A 14,443-nucleotide genomic window follows, 5' to 3' on the forward strand; every position below is an offset into this window, starting at 1 on the left:
AAGTTCAGAAGATGAGTGATGAGAGGTTTTGCCTTTTCAAGATGCTGTTTTAACTGAAGGAGGCTTCAGCCTTTGAATCATTGTCAGAAATTACTGAAAAAAAGACTTGTCGAAAATATTGGATTTAAATTTTAAATGTGTTTCCTTGAATTATCTGAATTATCTGCTCATGATCACCTGTATAATTTCAAGATGGAGGCACTGCAAAAGTGTACGCATGAGTACTTCACTGTGTGTCCCACATGCACATGAAACTCCTCTACCCTACTTGCCTCTCTGTACCTGCATCCTTGGCTTCCCTTGACAACGAGAGAAACAAGGCTTTCAGACCATTTTACACTGTATCATTTTGGTGGCATGTGGCTAAAGCAGCTTATACAGATGCAGCTAGAAAAGCTCTTACGCCTTCTCACAGTTTTTGGTGGGATGCCATGCTCATCTGAGCGCGTACTGTGATAAAACAGCATCTACACTGGAAACTTTTGCCGGCATAATTATGCAAGGCAACAAGACCCCTCTGGTACACACTGTAAATAAGACCCAACAATATTCTATATTATAAACAGATTGAGGACCACCACAGACTTTCCCCCCACGGATCTGTTCATTGTTTCTCTGCTACAATTGCCAAACACTGGCCGTAAAACTTCCTTTAGTCCCTGCTTTATTTTCATGGTGGGTGCCACAGTCTTATCAGCATGTGTCATGCACGATGGCAATCGCTACTACCTTTTTGCCTTTCCCTACTCTTCTGCTACTGAAATCCAGCAGTGTTACCCTCTGTACTGGAGCAGATCTGTGGGGTTTTTCTGATCAGCAAAAAGCAAGGATTTTTCATGAGAAAAATCTGTGTGAGAAGTAAAGGAAGAGATGTGACACTTTATTAAGAAAAGAGCTTGAGCCGAGAAAAAGTCTCAAATTTCTATTATTCCTTAAACACATCCAAAGCTGTCTGTGTCAGCCTTTGTTGGCAGTGAAACATAACATCACTCACTGCATTGGACTCCGCTCCGAAGGCTGCAACAAATATTTGCCTTTTGCTTTAAAATGTTAACGTAACTGATACTTTATTTTACAAGAGGTAGAGTGGCATTGCAGAGGCTCTCTCTTTTGGAGCAACAAGCTGGGAGGTGTACCAGTGTGAAACAACAGTCAATGCCTCCCACCGTGGGGTGGATTTTGGCAAGAGGGTGTGATGCACATCTGGTCTGCCGCTCCTTTCTCTGGGAACAGCTCTAGTCACACTTTTTATGCTCGGCCTGTGTTGACTTAGAAGCTCATTTGACATCAACATTGACGGGCAACACTGATGAAAAGGGCAGGGCATACTTTAAATTAAAAAAGGGTGAGCTTTTTTCACCTGTTTTTTCAATACATTGTGAAAGAATACATATGTTGGCTGACCAATTTTAAATTTGTGCACCAGGAAAGCCGATGCCATACAAATCAATGAAGTTAACAACAGAAGATCATACGCATGGCTTTACAGAATTGGCAAGGGGAGGTGATATATTATCAGAAAACAGATCTGTGATGTTCACATCTCATATTCCATATTTTCTTCATTTGTCTTCCTATTATTCCTGGGATGCTAGTTTTGACACCTGTTTAATTTCTTCTCACAAACATCTGCTGCTTTCTATGCCATTTTTGTTGCAAATTTCCTACACATATAGGTCTTACAAAATGAAGGTTAAGTCCTTGGCACAGGGAAGCAGGCCTCCCTCATTTGCAAACCAGAATGTCTTCACTTCAGCGGGTACTGGCAAAGTGTTTAAAGTTCCTGGCCTGTAACGTTACAGCTTGGGAAAAGTATATTCCGCTAAATAACATCTGTGAGGGTGCAAAACTCTAATTTTAGATATAACCCTTATTTTATTGTCTCTATTTTTTTATTTTTTTTTGGCTAGGGAAAGAGGATTTTTTTTTTTCTAAATTAAATTGAAGATTGGGTGAGTCAGTTTGGGAAACCTGCATTGCATCAATCGCTGCTGTATTCCTCTCTGAAAGAAGAGGGAAACATAAAGAATCTTACCCAGAAACATCACATTATTTTTTAATCGTGAGACTCAAACAGACAAAACCCTAGATTTTCCCATATATAGAGTTACTGAGAAGCTGAATTTAAAAGAAAACACTAAATTTTCACAATCAGCTTGCCAGCCTTCATTCACCACAGTAAGTCCTAAGTCCTATTCACCAAGTATTTTTTCTGACCTTGCTGAATGTTCTCTCTGGGCAGAGGGTATTTACTATAGAGCCACTGAATTACGATTTGTTTTACTAAGTATATAAGAAGTGCTGAGTCACATGTGGTAATGTTTTAGATGACACCATCTTTTCATCCAGTTAATTTTGCCCATCATTGTGGCATGGCATTGCAAGAATGACTGCATAACGGAAATATGAGGATGGCTTCTGACTTCTGACATTTAGAGAATCTGACCCTTTAAAGCTTCTTGGTTTCTCCTGAGAAATAATTTACCGCGGTGGTCTGTCTTAGATAAAAAGGAGGAAAGAGTCTGCCAGACAAGTGCAGCTTTTTTTGCTCCCTGTACTCTTCTTAGGTCTTGCATTTCCAGTGGTCTCTTTGACATGTTTCCCTGTGAACGCTTGTGCTAAGTACTGACAGAATGAAAACTGACCCTGAGTTTTGCCTGCTGGTTCCATTTCTGGCAAAATTCTGCTCTCCACTCCATTTGCTTTGTTCAGCTTCCATGTCACATCCAGTCCTTTCTCCTCTCCTACACATGGAGGTTATTGTTGAAGCTTGCTTATTCTTCGTCTGGGGTGGGTGAGGGGGTGGGTGTATGTGGTGTGTTTCCTTCGAAATATGAGATTTCCTTCGAAATCCAATATGAGATCTGTCTTACCTAACTTTAAAAGTTATTCAGTCTCATCCCTCTAATCAGCAGTTCAAAACTTCATTTTCCTACCCTAGAACATGAATGATGAACCAGGCTTTACAGAGAGATAACCATGTGAATCCCATTTCATGCCTCTGCTCTAACTTTGGCTTTGAATACCACTTGGTAGTAACCAATGCCCTTCAGCAGGTGTGGTACACCCCTTGCCACCCCTTGCTCCCTTGTGTCTGCTTCTCTTAGGTCCAGCTCTGGCTCCTGCTCATGCTGTCCATCAAGTTCAGTCTTGTTCTCCCATGAACTCTGGGACACCTCTTCTCCCACCTCCGTTTTGGACCTTCTCTCTTCCTCTTCACCCAGCACTGTCTTTGCTCTCACCCGCATGTGATCCTTTGCTCTGCCCAAACTCAAAATCCTCCCATCTTCTGCATATTTCAAAATCCTCACAAAAAGGCCTCTGTGTTGAAGTGCCCATCCTTCTTCTTCTGCCTATTATTCCCAACATGTGCTTCTTCCTGGCAGGTGCGGTATCATTAATTACTCTAAACAAGTAGTTTGGGCATATGCTGAATCCAGGTGTGTCTGGTTTCTAATGAATTAGGACTTCCTCATCGATCATTATTTCAGTAGGATTACACTAAGACTGTAGCAGGAACATGCATTGGCACGCTCCTACAGATCAAGACTTGAATACTGCAACACATGGGAAAAGCTTCAGTCTGGCTTTTTTGGATACCAGAAAAGCCATAAGGGTGAGAAACTTGAAGAACTGATCTCTCTGGTAATTTGTAAGAGTGATTCTCTAGCAATTTATAACATGTAAATCCTGACTGAAGACATTACTGAGATGAGGCTAGTTGTAACCATCTTTTTGTTGGGATGCTCTGGGTTATGCTGAGGGGTATTCTCACAGCATTTTTCTGTCTGCAAGAGGTCAGAGAGGGATTTGATCCTCTGGGTGGCTTCCACCTCTCAGCAGCTACCAACAGCTTCGTTCTTGTATTGACTGCCAGGGTCAAATCTATTGGGATGAGGTGAGGTGAAAGGGTCATATATTCTAAACAGACACGTAAGCAAACAGAACAGGATTCCTTAGGAAATCAGGCTGAAAAAAATAAGAATGACCTAGAACAGCAACAAAGTGCTTTGGTTTGTATACAGTATTTTCTGTGCTGCCTTCTTAATGTAAACTTTTTGGAACAGACATGTCCACTTATAATTCCACAGAGCATAGCAGAGTCTTTGCATTCATTAAACAAACAGAAATATAGGAAAGTTAATTACTGGTCATTTTCAAGTATGAGGATTTCTAGCTTAAATGAGAGAGACACCAAACATTTTAAGGTCAAAGCCAATAGGAAATCCTTTTTCCTGTAATACTTAAAACTGACTCCTTAAAATAATTGCTGATAGTTTAGAATTACATTTCAGTTGGATGGCAGCTTCTAATTTGGTGGAAATTTTCTGTGCTCCAGGTCTTAGACTTTTGGGCAACTCACTCTGATTAATCACCAATGTTATTTTGAAATGTACTTTGTCCACTCTCATCAGTTTCTATGGCTGATTAATGCAGGGCTCGCTATCTTTAAATAAAAAAAATTTAAATGCCTGATATAGTAGCAAAAATGCACAGCCATTTACCAGATATGGTGCAATACTGAAACTCAAAGTGTAACTTCCAAAGTCTTTAATAATCTAAAAATATCTGCTTGATTGAAATGATTGATGGTGCTTGTATTAGAAAGTGTATCATGTCTCACTCCCACTGAGTTCAAAACTTTACAGCCAGCTACCTCCCAGCTGGAGGCAGCCTTGAACAATAGTGGAATAAATCATTGGGAAAACACAGCTTTTCTGGAGGATTTTTGTGGGTTTTTTTTGTTTAGGTACTTTTTCCTTGTGGTACAGAATTAAGAAATAATTGTGGGACCGGGACCTACGTGACTGGATGGTAGGATTGCATTCTGTAGGCCAATTGGATTTCTCATTGAAAAGGTTGATCCTCCTTGTTTGAACTTGGTTCTTTGTGGGTTTCAAGTGCAGGATACAGCTGGTGGCAGGGTTTCCCTCTGTAAAATATTTCTTACCGAGGAACATTGGGAAAGAGGGGAAACAGTCTCCTAACGACTGTTTTGAGCCAAATAAATCCTGTGAACAGCATGGCTCCTGCTGGAATGAAATTGCAGATTAGTCATCAAAACTAATGGTCTTTTTGGGAATCTACCGAAAAGAAAAACCTTAAAAAGTTTATGTCATAAAGTCATAATGTATGCAAATATTCCAGTGGTCATTTCATACGATGGACAGAAAACCAGTCAAATCCTGCTTGCTTTGCAAACAGTTTATATCACTGGGATAGAATCTGTTAGCGGAATAGGGAGAAACTGCCAAGTACCATAATTCATGTCTTAAAATTATATTTGGGACATTTTACCTTGGAGAAAAAAGGATAAAATTGTTTTCTTTCACTTAAGAGGAGTTCTTCGCTTCCAGAAAATCAGGAGGATAGTGTATACAGCTGCCTCCTAATTCTGACATAAATAGGGAGTAACTGCACTTATTCAGGCTCGCACCAAGGTGAACGGCATAATATCGCCCTTCTGTTTGGTCAGTATTAGACATACAGCCATCTTTTTGTATTGATTTTGTAATACATCCTCATATGCAACACTAACGCTGGCCTGAATCTAAGGGTTTGGATCCTTCTTCTAGGCTTAAAGTATTGCCATGCTAATCTTAATTTACTTCATGTATTTGTCTGGGTTTTAAGCCTCGACTTTTTAATGATCATTTTAATTTTGAGAAAATCCATTGATCAGTGTTAATTACAAAATTGCAAATGAAAACAATGCCATGAAAAGTAATCATTTCAGATTGGATCCTGTAGCATTTAGACATGCAAATGGTCCCTTTTTTTCCTATACTTTATCTTACCAAAACTCCTGACACAAAGGTATGATGCTTGAGTTAGAAAACTGTGAACCTTCTACAGCCAAGTCTATTTGGTATTATCACAATGCATCAAACTACCTAAGTAAAACTACCAATTAATTAAAAACTGTACCACATATGAACTGTACCACACTATAAAGCACCACTACAGAGATGTGCGAGTGTCCTGTTCATAACAATCCAAGGCATAAGTTGTGTGGCAGGTCAGAGAGGTAGGTGAATGAAATTGTTGCTAAATTAGGTGATTAGTACTTTCATCATTATGTTCGCCTGCCCATTGTATCTCTGCCTGTCAGATCTTGCCTTTGAATTCTGATCTGCAGGCATGAAATGGGCACTTCCTCTCCCAGTAAATCCTTTTGTATTCCAGCAAAACAGAACCTGAATGGGGAGACACAATCAGGGCTCTTTCAAGAATAAAACTGTTCTCCCTGCCATATTACTACTGGCTTAGCAGACAGTTGAGAGGGATTTATTGGCTGGCAGGTGGAGGTGAATAATGATTTAAGCAGAACTTTTTTTACATGGGCAATCTCCAAATTGTTGAGCTAACTGGTGCCTAGCAGGAAGGACAAGTAATGTCAGATCCATTCTTTAAAAGGAGTGTTCTTTCACGTTTAGTACTTGGCTCGGCATTTTTTGTTTTGTTTTTACTCTCTTTTTTTGGGGTGATTCTTTTTCTTTTTCTAGACTAAGACCTAGACATCTCCCTTTAGGCAAAGTGTCTGCTTAATACAAATTCAGTGGCATGTATCCATCTCCAGTTATAGTCGCATGCAGTTATGCGATTTGAGAGAAAAAAGGAGGATGTTCTGATGAAATAGCTCTGACTTGGTTCAGCTGAAGGATCCAGGATATTTTACAGAGACCACCAGGTTTTATTGACTGCACTAATTCTCCTTAATTAAACCCCTTGCACAAGACTGGTGTCTCCAACTTTGTGAATGTATCAATCAAAACAGACCAAAATGAGGTGTCCTGTGGTGATCAGACATCTCCATCTGAGACTTGGACCCACTAAAATGAGCTGAGCTGTACAAATTGTGCTGTTTGAACCCATTTTGAAGCCTCTGCAGCCTTCTTATCCTGTATCTGATTTTGAGGCTTGAGCTGGCTCTGCTGTATAATTATTTTTGAAGACTCTGGAAGCTTTTAGTCTTTTATCCAGGAACTTTATCTTTTCTGTCATCAGAAGCTGAGCACTTTCTTCAGGGGGGTCTAATTTTCTTCCATGTTGAAACAATCTTTTGGAGATTCTCCTTTCTCCTGAAACGCTGCCCATGTCCTCTGGAAGAGCATGACTGTTTTTCAAAGGTGCTGTTGACTTGCCAGTGTTCAAAGACCACCTCACTGGAATCAGTCTCAGGGTGTGCAGGACAGTTCTTAGGGCTGGGGAAGCCACCCCACTCCTGCCTGGGTGAAGCTGCAGCACTGGGACAGGGGGAATGAGAGCACCCAAGCCCCAGCGCTGTGGCAGTGCCGTGGTTCATCATTTTCTGGTTGTAAACAGTCACCCTGCTCTGTACCTTGACTGGTGTAACAATCCAGAAATGGTTGAGGATTTCTGGAAAAACAAAAGTGTTTCAAACCTGAGATGTGACCACGTATTGTGGACTCACTTACTGTAGTGATAAGAACTGCAGTGAATTTCAGCAGGACTGGTGCACACATACTTTATTTCTGCCCTGACTGCTTGAATGTGAGCACAATGTCTTCTACTGAGGCTCCACAGACTGTTCAAAGCCATTGCTTTCCTCAGTTCTGACGTTCTCTTTCACTAGTTCCCTTATTTTTGAGCTCTCCTTTTATGTGGCTTAAGACAGCCATAATCAGCTTGATGAACATGCTGAAAGAATTTATGCTGCAGTGAGTTTTGCTTTGTGGCTCAACTCTTGTGTGTCCTGAACTCACTTTTGTGCATCGCTAATAAGTAACTCAGTAACAGCTGCTCTGTGTGACTATCCGTGTATCTGCAGCACCTGTGTGTGTGGTTGAAGCCAGCTATATCTGTGCTTTGATATTCTTGAATATTCTGCACTCATTATTTTCCTCATTAGGAGATTAGGGAACATAAATCTATAGTTATATTTGTATTTTTTTGTCACATCTTTATGAGGAAATAAATCCTCCCTGCACAGACTGGTGATAGATTTTTAAATATCCCTCTGTTCTTCATCCTCACATCATTTATCAGGTTGCGTGTCATCTCAAAGTCTCTGTCATCACTAGATATTTTACTCTCTGAATGTTAATTTATGATTTGGCTGTTATTTGAAGGATAATTTGTCAGATTAGTTTTAACTGTTTCTGTTCATATTGCATTTTGAGCTAGCATTCATATCAGTCTAATTTTCCGTGCCCAAATCCCACTGAAGTTTACCTGAGTACTTCCCTCCCTGAAGTCTCCTTGGCAAATCACTTTGATGACCCTTAGTCACTGTCTAAATAGGTTTAGTCAAGCTGAAACAGCATTAATTTTTTTTGAGAGAGAGCTTGAGGAGGGAAAAGTATATCACAAGTTCTGCAGTAAGTTCTGTCCTGAAGTGATGGAAGAACTTTGTCCCATTATACAAATTGGCATCCACATCTAGAAAAAAAAATACAGACCTGTATCAAAGCCTATTGAATTTGATGGGTATCTTTCCATTTCCATTGCATTTTTGATCCGGCTGTGTCAGCCAGATGGGAATCTTTCAGTCCATTTCCCCAAGTATTCGTATTTTCTCTTCAGGCTTATAAGCCTATACAGTTCCTTAGGGAAATAAGGTCCTATCTGGTGTATTTTTTGTTTGCAGAAAATAATTGAAAACCTTTGATTTCTTTATAGCTCTTCCTCGTGGACTGACGATGATGTGTGTCATCTGAAGGTGAACTTTCCCCAAAACAAATCCACCCAGTGACAAGTTTGGAGAAGTAAACATATGGCAACACAATGAGATTTCTGTGAATTTTATTTAACCAAGAAAGCGAATTCCAAATGAATCGGAAACCTCCTTCCCAGCTTATTTCTTTAGACATCTGTGGTATTCCTAGAACAGCACTGGATGATAAAACATTTAACTTTCTTGCTTAAAGCCAGGTGAATGCACTTAAACCAGAGTAAAATCCATCCTGTTTGTAAGTGAACATATGGTCCATCCAGCAGACATGTCACACGTCCTTTCTGTGCAGCCCTAGGCTACTACCTCATTAGCTCTGACTGTGATTAGTGGAGAGCCTGTCAGTCCCATACTAATGCTGTCTCAGGGGAGATTTCTTATTGATAAAGGTGGAGGGCAATGCTGATGCGCTTTCTGGGGAGTGTTGCAAATGGTGCTGTGCTCAGTGTGGCTGATCAGGCAGTCGGAGCTACACAAGGAGGCAAAATACCCTGTGCTGTTGGAAGCAACACTTTGCTGCAGTACTAAAAGCAGTGGCTACCTTCTCTATCTGATATGGATGTGATGTTTTCTTTGTTTGTTTCAAGGAAAATGGAAAAGTGCCATTGGGCAAGCGTGCCTAGCGTGTTTAGTATTCTAATAATACGCTAATTTAATTTTAATGTGAAACCTTCAGCTGTTTTCAATGATACTATTGGACCCAGCCCAAAATCTCACAAAATTAAATGCAGAGAGAACAATTCAAGCTGCTGCACTTCCATTGGACAGCTTCAAGTATCCCGAAGGTCCTGAGAGCAGCAGGACTAATTCACTGATGCACAGTAAGGCTGGGAGCACCCTGGCAGTCCTGATATGGCCAGGGAAGAGCTGCATGGCTTCAGCTGTGTAATGAAATGTAAACGTGCATTTTGCTCTGGCTGGTGTTTTGGCGTAGAGAGATGGACCTAAATTTCTGCTGCATGCCATACTCTGGTTAATCCATGTTGGTCATGCCTATGTGAAATAAGTCTGAAGGTACAGAAATACTTTAGGGCATTTGGGTCTGCTGCTTGTTTGCAAATGCACATAGGGTGAGTGCAAGAGGGTTGTCTGTTCGTGATGGCCACTCATCTGGTGGGAACTCCCTCACCAGAGCAGGAAGGTCAGGGGCGCTTTACAACCCTCAAAACCAAGATTGTAAATCAAACAACTTACTCTTTCCTTAGAGAGAAGAGTGACTCAGAGCCAAGTCCTCAGCTGCAGAAAGGCGGTAAGATCCATGTGCTTGCAGGAAAGTGATCACTGATGCCAACAAGGCTTCCTGGCACGAATGGCATGTGTCCAGCTCGGCTGGTGCCTCCAGCCACAGGGAGCAGCTTTGGTGAGTGCCATGAGCCCCAAAATAACTGTCTTTGATCCCATATTGCTTTGAGTCAGAGATCTCACACCCACTCAATACTACAGAAAGTAGATGGCAAAGAGTAGCACCTGTCATCTGCTATGGGTACAAAAGAGGATTTAAATGCATGATGGTGAGAGACACTGTTTTGTAATTTTCTTTGTTCCTCTCAGCACATATCACAGTAAACAACATGAGTGCGGGGTTTATTCCTAGAATACTCTTTTCTGTGAAAATTGGTACATAATTGACCATGTCTGGCAGTTGGCCAACAACAAAGCCCACCTAGTTCCAGACCTGAGGCCAGCTGAGCTCTGGACACAAGGGGTAGAAATAGTGAGCCAGAATACACGGCTGAATGACATAAGGATAAAATTTGCCTGGCTTTGGGCCTCAAGAAAAACATTTTAGGACCCAAGGGCCCAAGTAACAAACAGACTTTCAGATACAGGTCTGCACGAGGACTTAAATCTTCAGAGTTAAACTAGAAGACATCCCTGACAACAAAAAAGATCAATGCTTATTCAGTGGATACTGGCAAAACATAAGGAATGGTTCCTCAGCTTGTATTGATTTTACTTCTTTCCCATTGGATATTGTGGCTACAGGTCTATGTGCCTTTACTTTATCATACATGCTCAATGTTCAATGTGCTTGGTTCTTGTCGTTGTCCTAGTCACTGTCTTGCCAGGAATTTCTATGTTTCTTTTGCGTGTTTTGCAGCTTGAGGAGCTTATACACATATGCGGGATTTAAGAGGGCTTTGTTAAAAATTTTAGATGTAGTTTAAACAAATGTCTTGGACACTAAAAAGTCTCAATAGCATATTTTTTGAGCTCCAGGTGTTTCCTGGGGGAGGTGGTGAAGAGTAGAGCTGATGTAGATATTATGAGAAAAAAAATCAATAAAATCTTCTAATCACAGAATGTTAGAAGTCCCAAACCATCTTCATTTGGAACATCCACAGTATCACTGGAAATTAATAAAAATAAACAATCAAAAATTAAATTACTAAATTCTTATTTTAGTATTATTTTTATACTATTTATAAAATATTTATAAATTACTAAAGTACTAAATTCATTAAGCCATTTAAGCCATAATAATACAGTGGGTTTGCCTTATAAAATGGGTGCAACTTCCTGCGGTAGAAGCTGAATATTTGAAAACTTTGAACTGAGAGAAGGGGCTCTCATTGTTTTCCTTCTGACTTTAGGCCCCCGCACCATGTTCGTGACAAAACTAAAGCTTTAGGGCAGGAATCTCAAAGTGTCCTACCGAAGGGTCAGTATTTCCCCTTCACAGCTCTGGGAAGCGGGGATGTGGAGGAGTTGAGTCACTTGGCCAAGATCTCAGAGGTCAATAGCATTGCTAGGAATAGAAATGAGATCTTCTGGTTCTACTCATTTTTATGGATTTCTATATTGACGTTTTAGAAGGGGTTTAGCAATGTTTTCACTGCTTTTATAGCAGTGGAACGTGCTGAGAGAGCAGCCAAGACAACTTTATTCCACAGCACCTCTTAGCTGTGGTGCACCTGTGTTTAAGCCAATATAAAACCAAAAATAACAAAACCTAGCTTTTCAGTGCTTGATCTCAGATGCTTTAGTACTTTTTCATCTTTATGAGCCTTGAAGTGTCAGAGCTTGTGCACCCAAAGGGATAACTGAAAAGAGGTGAGCAAATGATGCAGAATGAAGTCCTATCACCTGCAGTAAGAGCTTTCACCAACTGAATTTCACAACTATGTTTTTACATTGAATGAATTATAGCACTGGTGAGTAGGATAACAGGAGCTAATCACAAGATACCGGGCTAAGAAAGCTATCCTGGGGCAAGGAGTTGAAAACAATGGTATATATCAGCCTTAAAGATTAAGGGTTACTAACATCATTTTTTTGTGTTAATCAAAGTTAGGTAGTGGAATCTGCCACGTTTGCTTATGTGTGACAAGCTGTAGCTGAGCTGAAGACCCTAGAGCACTGTACAAAAGAACAATTGATATTTTTGCTTCAGAAAAAAACAAGCTGAAACCTGAACCCTTTGGGAATCCAACATGTGTTTTGAAAAGGGGCTGAAGAGGTTACCCCCCACCACTGTCCCCTGCAGGTTGGGATAGGAGAGGAAAACAGGAAGTTTTATTCATCTTACTTCCTCGATTTTCCAAGTTACAGTCTCCAGCTGTTTCCATCAACCTTGTTTTCGGGAGGGGGGGCGGGGAGAAAGGAAAAAAAAAAAAAAAAAAAAAAAAAAAAAAAAAAAAAAAAAGAAAAGGACCTCTATAGAGTTCTTTAGCTTTCTTTAAAGTGGCTCTTTGTTGAAACCTGCATTGCATTTTTTTCACAATTTCAGAGTAGTCTTCTTTCTTCTTTTCCCAAAACAAACATCTTTTACCCAGCTCCTCCTCAGCCTGAAAGAAAAGAAACAAAAGCAAAATGAAAAGAGTGGGCTGGGGGCAAAGGGAGAGGAATGGTGTCTACAGCAAGAAGTGTGGCCACGCAATGTCAGACCTCGAGTGTTTGTCATAGGTGACAAGTGAAAACCGGCCAGCAGGAAAACAGCAAGGGTGCCTTCCACTTTGCCTAAAATCAACAGTATTTTACAGAATGTTCCCAGATAAAGACTGACGGCAGCACTTAGGTTTTAGGGCATTTTGGGCTGGTATTTATAAGCGGCATTCATCACATACTCTGTACCCCACTTGCAAGGCGAGTTCTCCCAAATATCTCCCTTCCCAGAAGTGTGTTAACCCACATGGACCGTAACATGTAGAAACTGGCTGCTTTCCTTCCTTGCCTCCTTTTGTATAGGAGCAGGGCCATAAACCCCTGCAAATGCTGGGGATCAATTAGCTGTCTCTGATGAGGCAGTTCAAATAGCTGTCACTGCCGTTCCTTCTTCTCTTCCTTTGCAGCTCAGGTGAGTGAGATTATTGGGTGTTTTTCATGGGTTGTCTGGAAGCAACTGTCTGAAATAGGGAGGGAAACTCTGTACAGGCGCATTTTGGTTTTGCAAGTCCAGCTCGTGTTTCAGGACTGTGAGGTTGGAGGTAAAGCAGCAAATGATATTTATAGGCAACTAATAGTCCAGTGTTAAGGCCAAATAATGAATACCCCTGGGTGAGAATTTTAATACAGTCTTTAGTGCTTTATCTTGTGCTTTGGTTTGTGGTTTTTTTTTAATGCCTCCTATTAGCATAACTATCATCAGTAAACGGTGTTCAAACAATTGGAGGTATAATGCAAGGTTTTATACAACCAACTTTTATTCGAATTGGAGATAGACCTGTTCTTGTCTCCTGAAACATTTCCTGTTTTTCAGTCAGTTATAATTTTGTGAAACATTTACCATTCCAGTGTTAAGGGTCTGCTTTGGACTGATTTCTCCTGGAAATTTTTGGTAAAGTTGCTAGATGTTGCTGCGAATGAAGTGATGGGAAAAATTTTCTTTTGTTGACTAAAGATTTTCTGAAGGAAAAGTGAGGAGTTTCAAATCAAAATCCACAACTGGAACTTGAGGGGAGGAACTATGACTGGCTGAGTAGCTGTAGATCTGCCAAGAGTACTAAATCTATACAAGGAACAATGGGACTGGTTTAAGGAAAACATGAGGATAAGGACCCAACATAGCTGAGAGATTAAGAGGTTGGTGGAGAAATAAGCCAGGCAGTCAAGGTGCATGTCCCAGCTCCCTGGAAGTGATCTCTAACACCTATCATCATTTTTTGTCATGCCATTAGCCAAGCAGCAGAGACCTGTGCAGTGCATTTAAAGGCCCTGTCTACCTCCTTGGTAGCCCCTGTGAATGGCAGCACAAAGGAATTTGCTCCTTCTTGAAAAAACAAGCAAAATACTTGCCAACTGAATAAAATATTAAAGCTGAAAACTTTGGTACTTCTTGTGTTTATGCAGGTTGTCTTTCATGACAAGGCTCATTCTGTAAGCAGTATAGAAAGTTCTGAGAACAGATCATGATTATACAGTTAAAGACACTATAAGGCCCCTTCCCACTTCATGGGTCCCAGAAATGGGAAGCAGTGTAGAGAGCAAAACAGAATTTGGTAGGAGAGAATATGCCAAGGGAGTGACGTTCTAGCCTGGAGAACTGGATACCATCTCAGTTTCTGTCATGCAGCTCCCATGTGTTGATAGCTGAGTCACTCGAGCCAATCTTTTCAGAAGCTGTCAATAATTTTATATTGCTTTTATTCTTGGTGCAGGACTTGTAGGCGTGCTTAACTTTCACAGCCGCAGCTGAAGTCAGTGGGAACTGTGCTCTGAACATAAAACAGTATTCCAAAAATCCGATTTGGGGAATTTAAAATGGTGTCCAAGATAGTTATGTCTGGTCTTACTCTTCCCGAGACCCAC

The 14,443-nt window shown here is 40.7% G+C and overlaps 1 long non-coding RNA gene across 3 annotated transcripts in view; it reads left to right on the forward strand.

Annotated features, from left to right (window-relative positions):
- Window positions 1-14,443, forward strand: part of LOC308063239 — an 83,187-nt gene that overhangs the window by 21,697 nt on the left and 47,047 nt on the right. For all 3 annotated transcript variants that reach the window (XR_013927892.1, XR_013927893.1, XR_013927894.1), the window contains one exon: window positions 9,901-10,055. This is a non-coding gene — a long non-coding RNA (uncharacterized lncRNA). The remainder of the gene's footprint in view (window positions 1-9,900; window positions 10,056-14,443) is intronic.

This window comes from Falco punctatus (assembly GCF_963210335.1).
Source record: "Falco punctatus genome assembly, chromosome: 1".
In the NCBI taxonomy this organism is placed as follows: Eukaryota; Metazoa; Chordata; class Aves; order Falconiformes; family Falconidae; genus Falco; species Falco punctatus.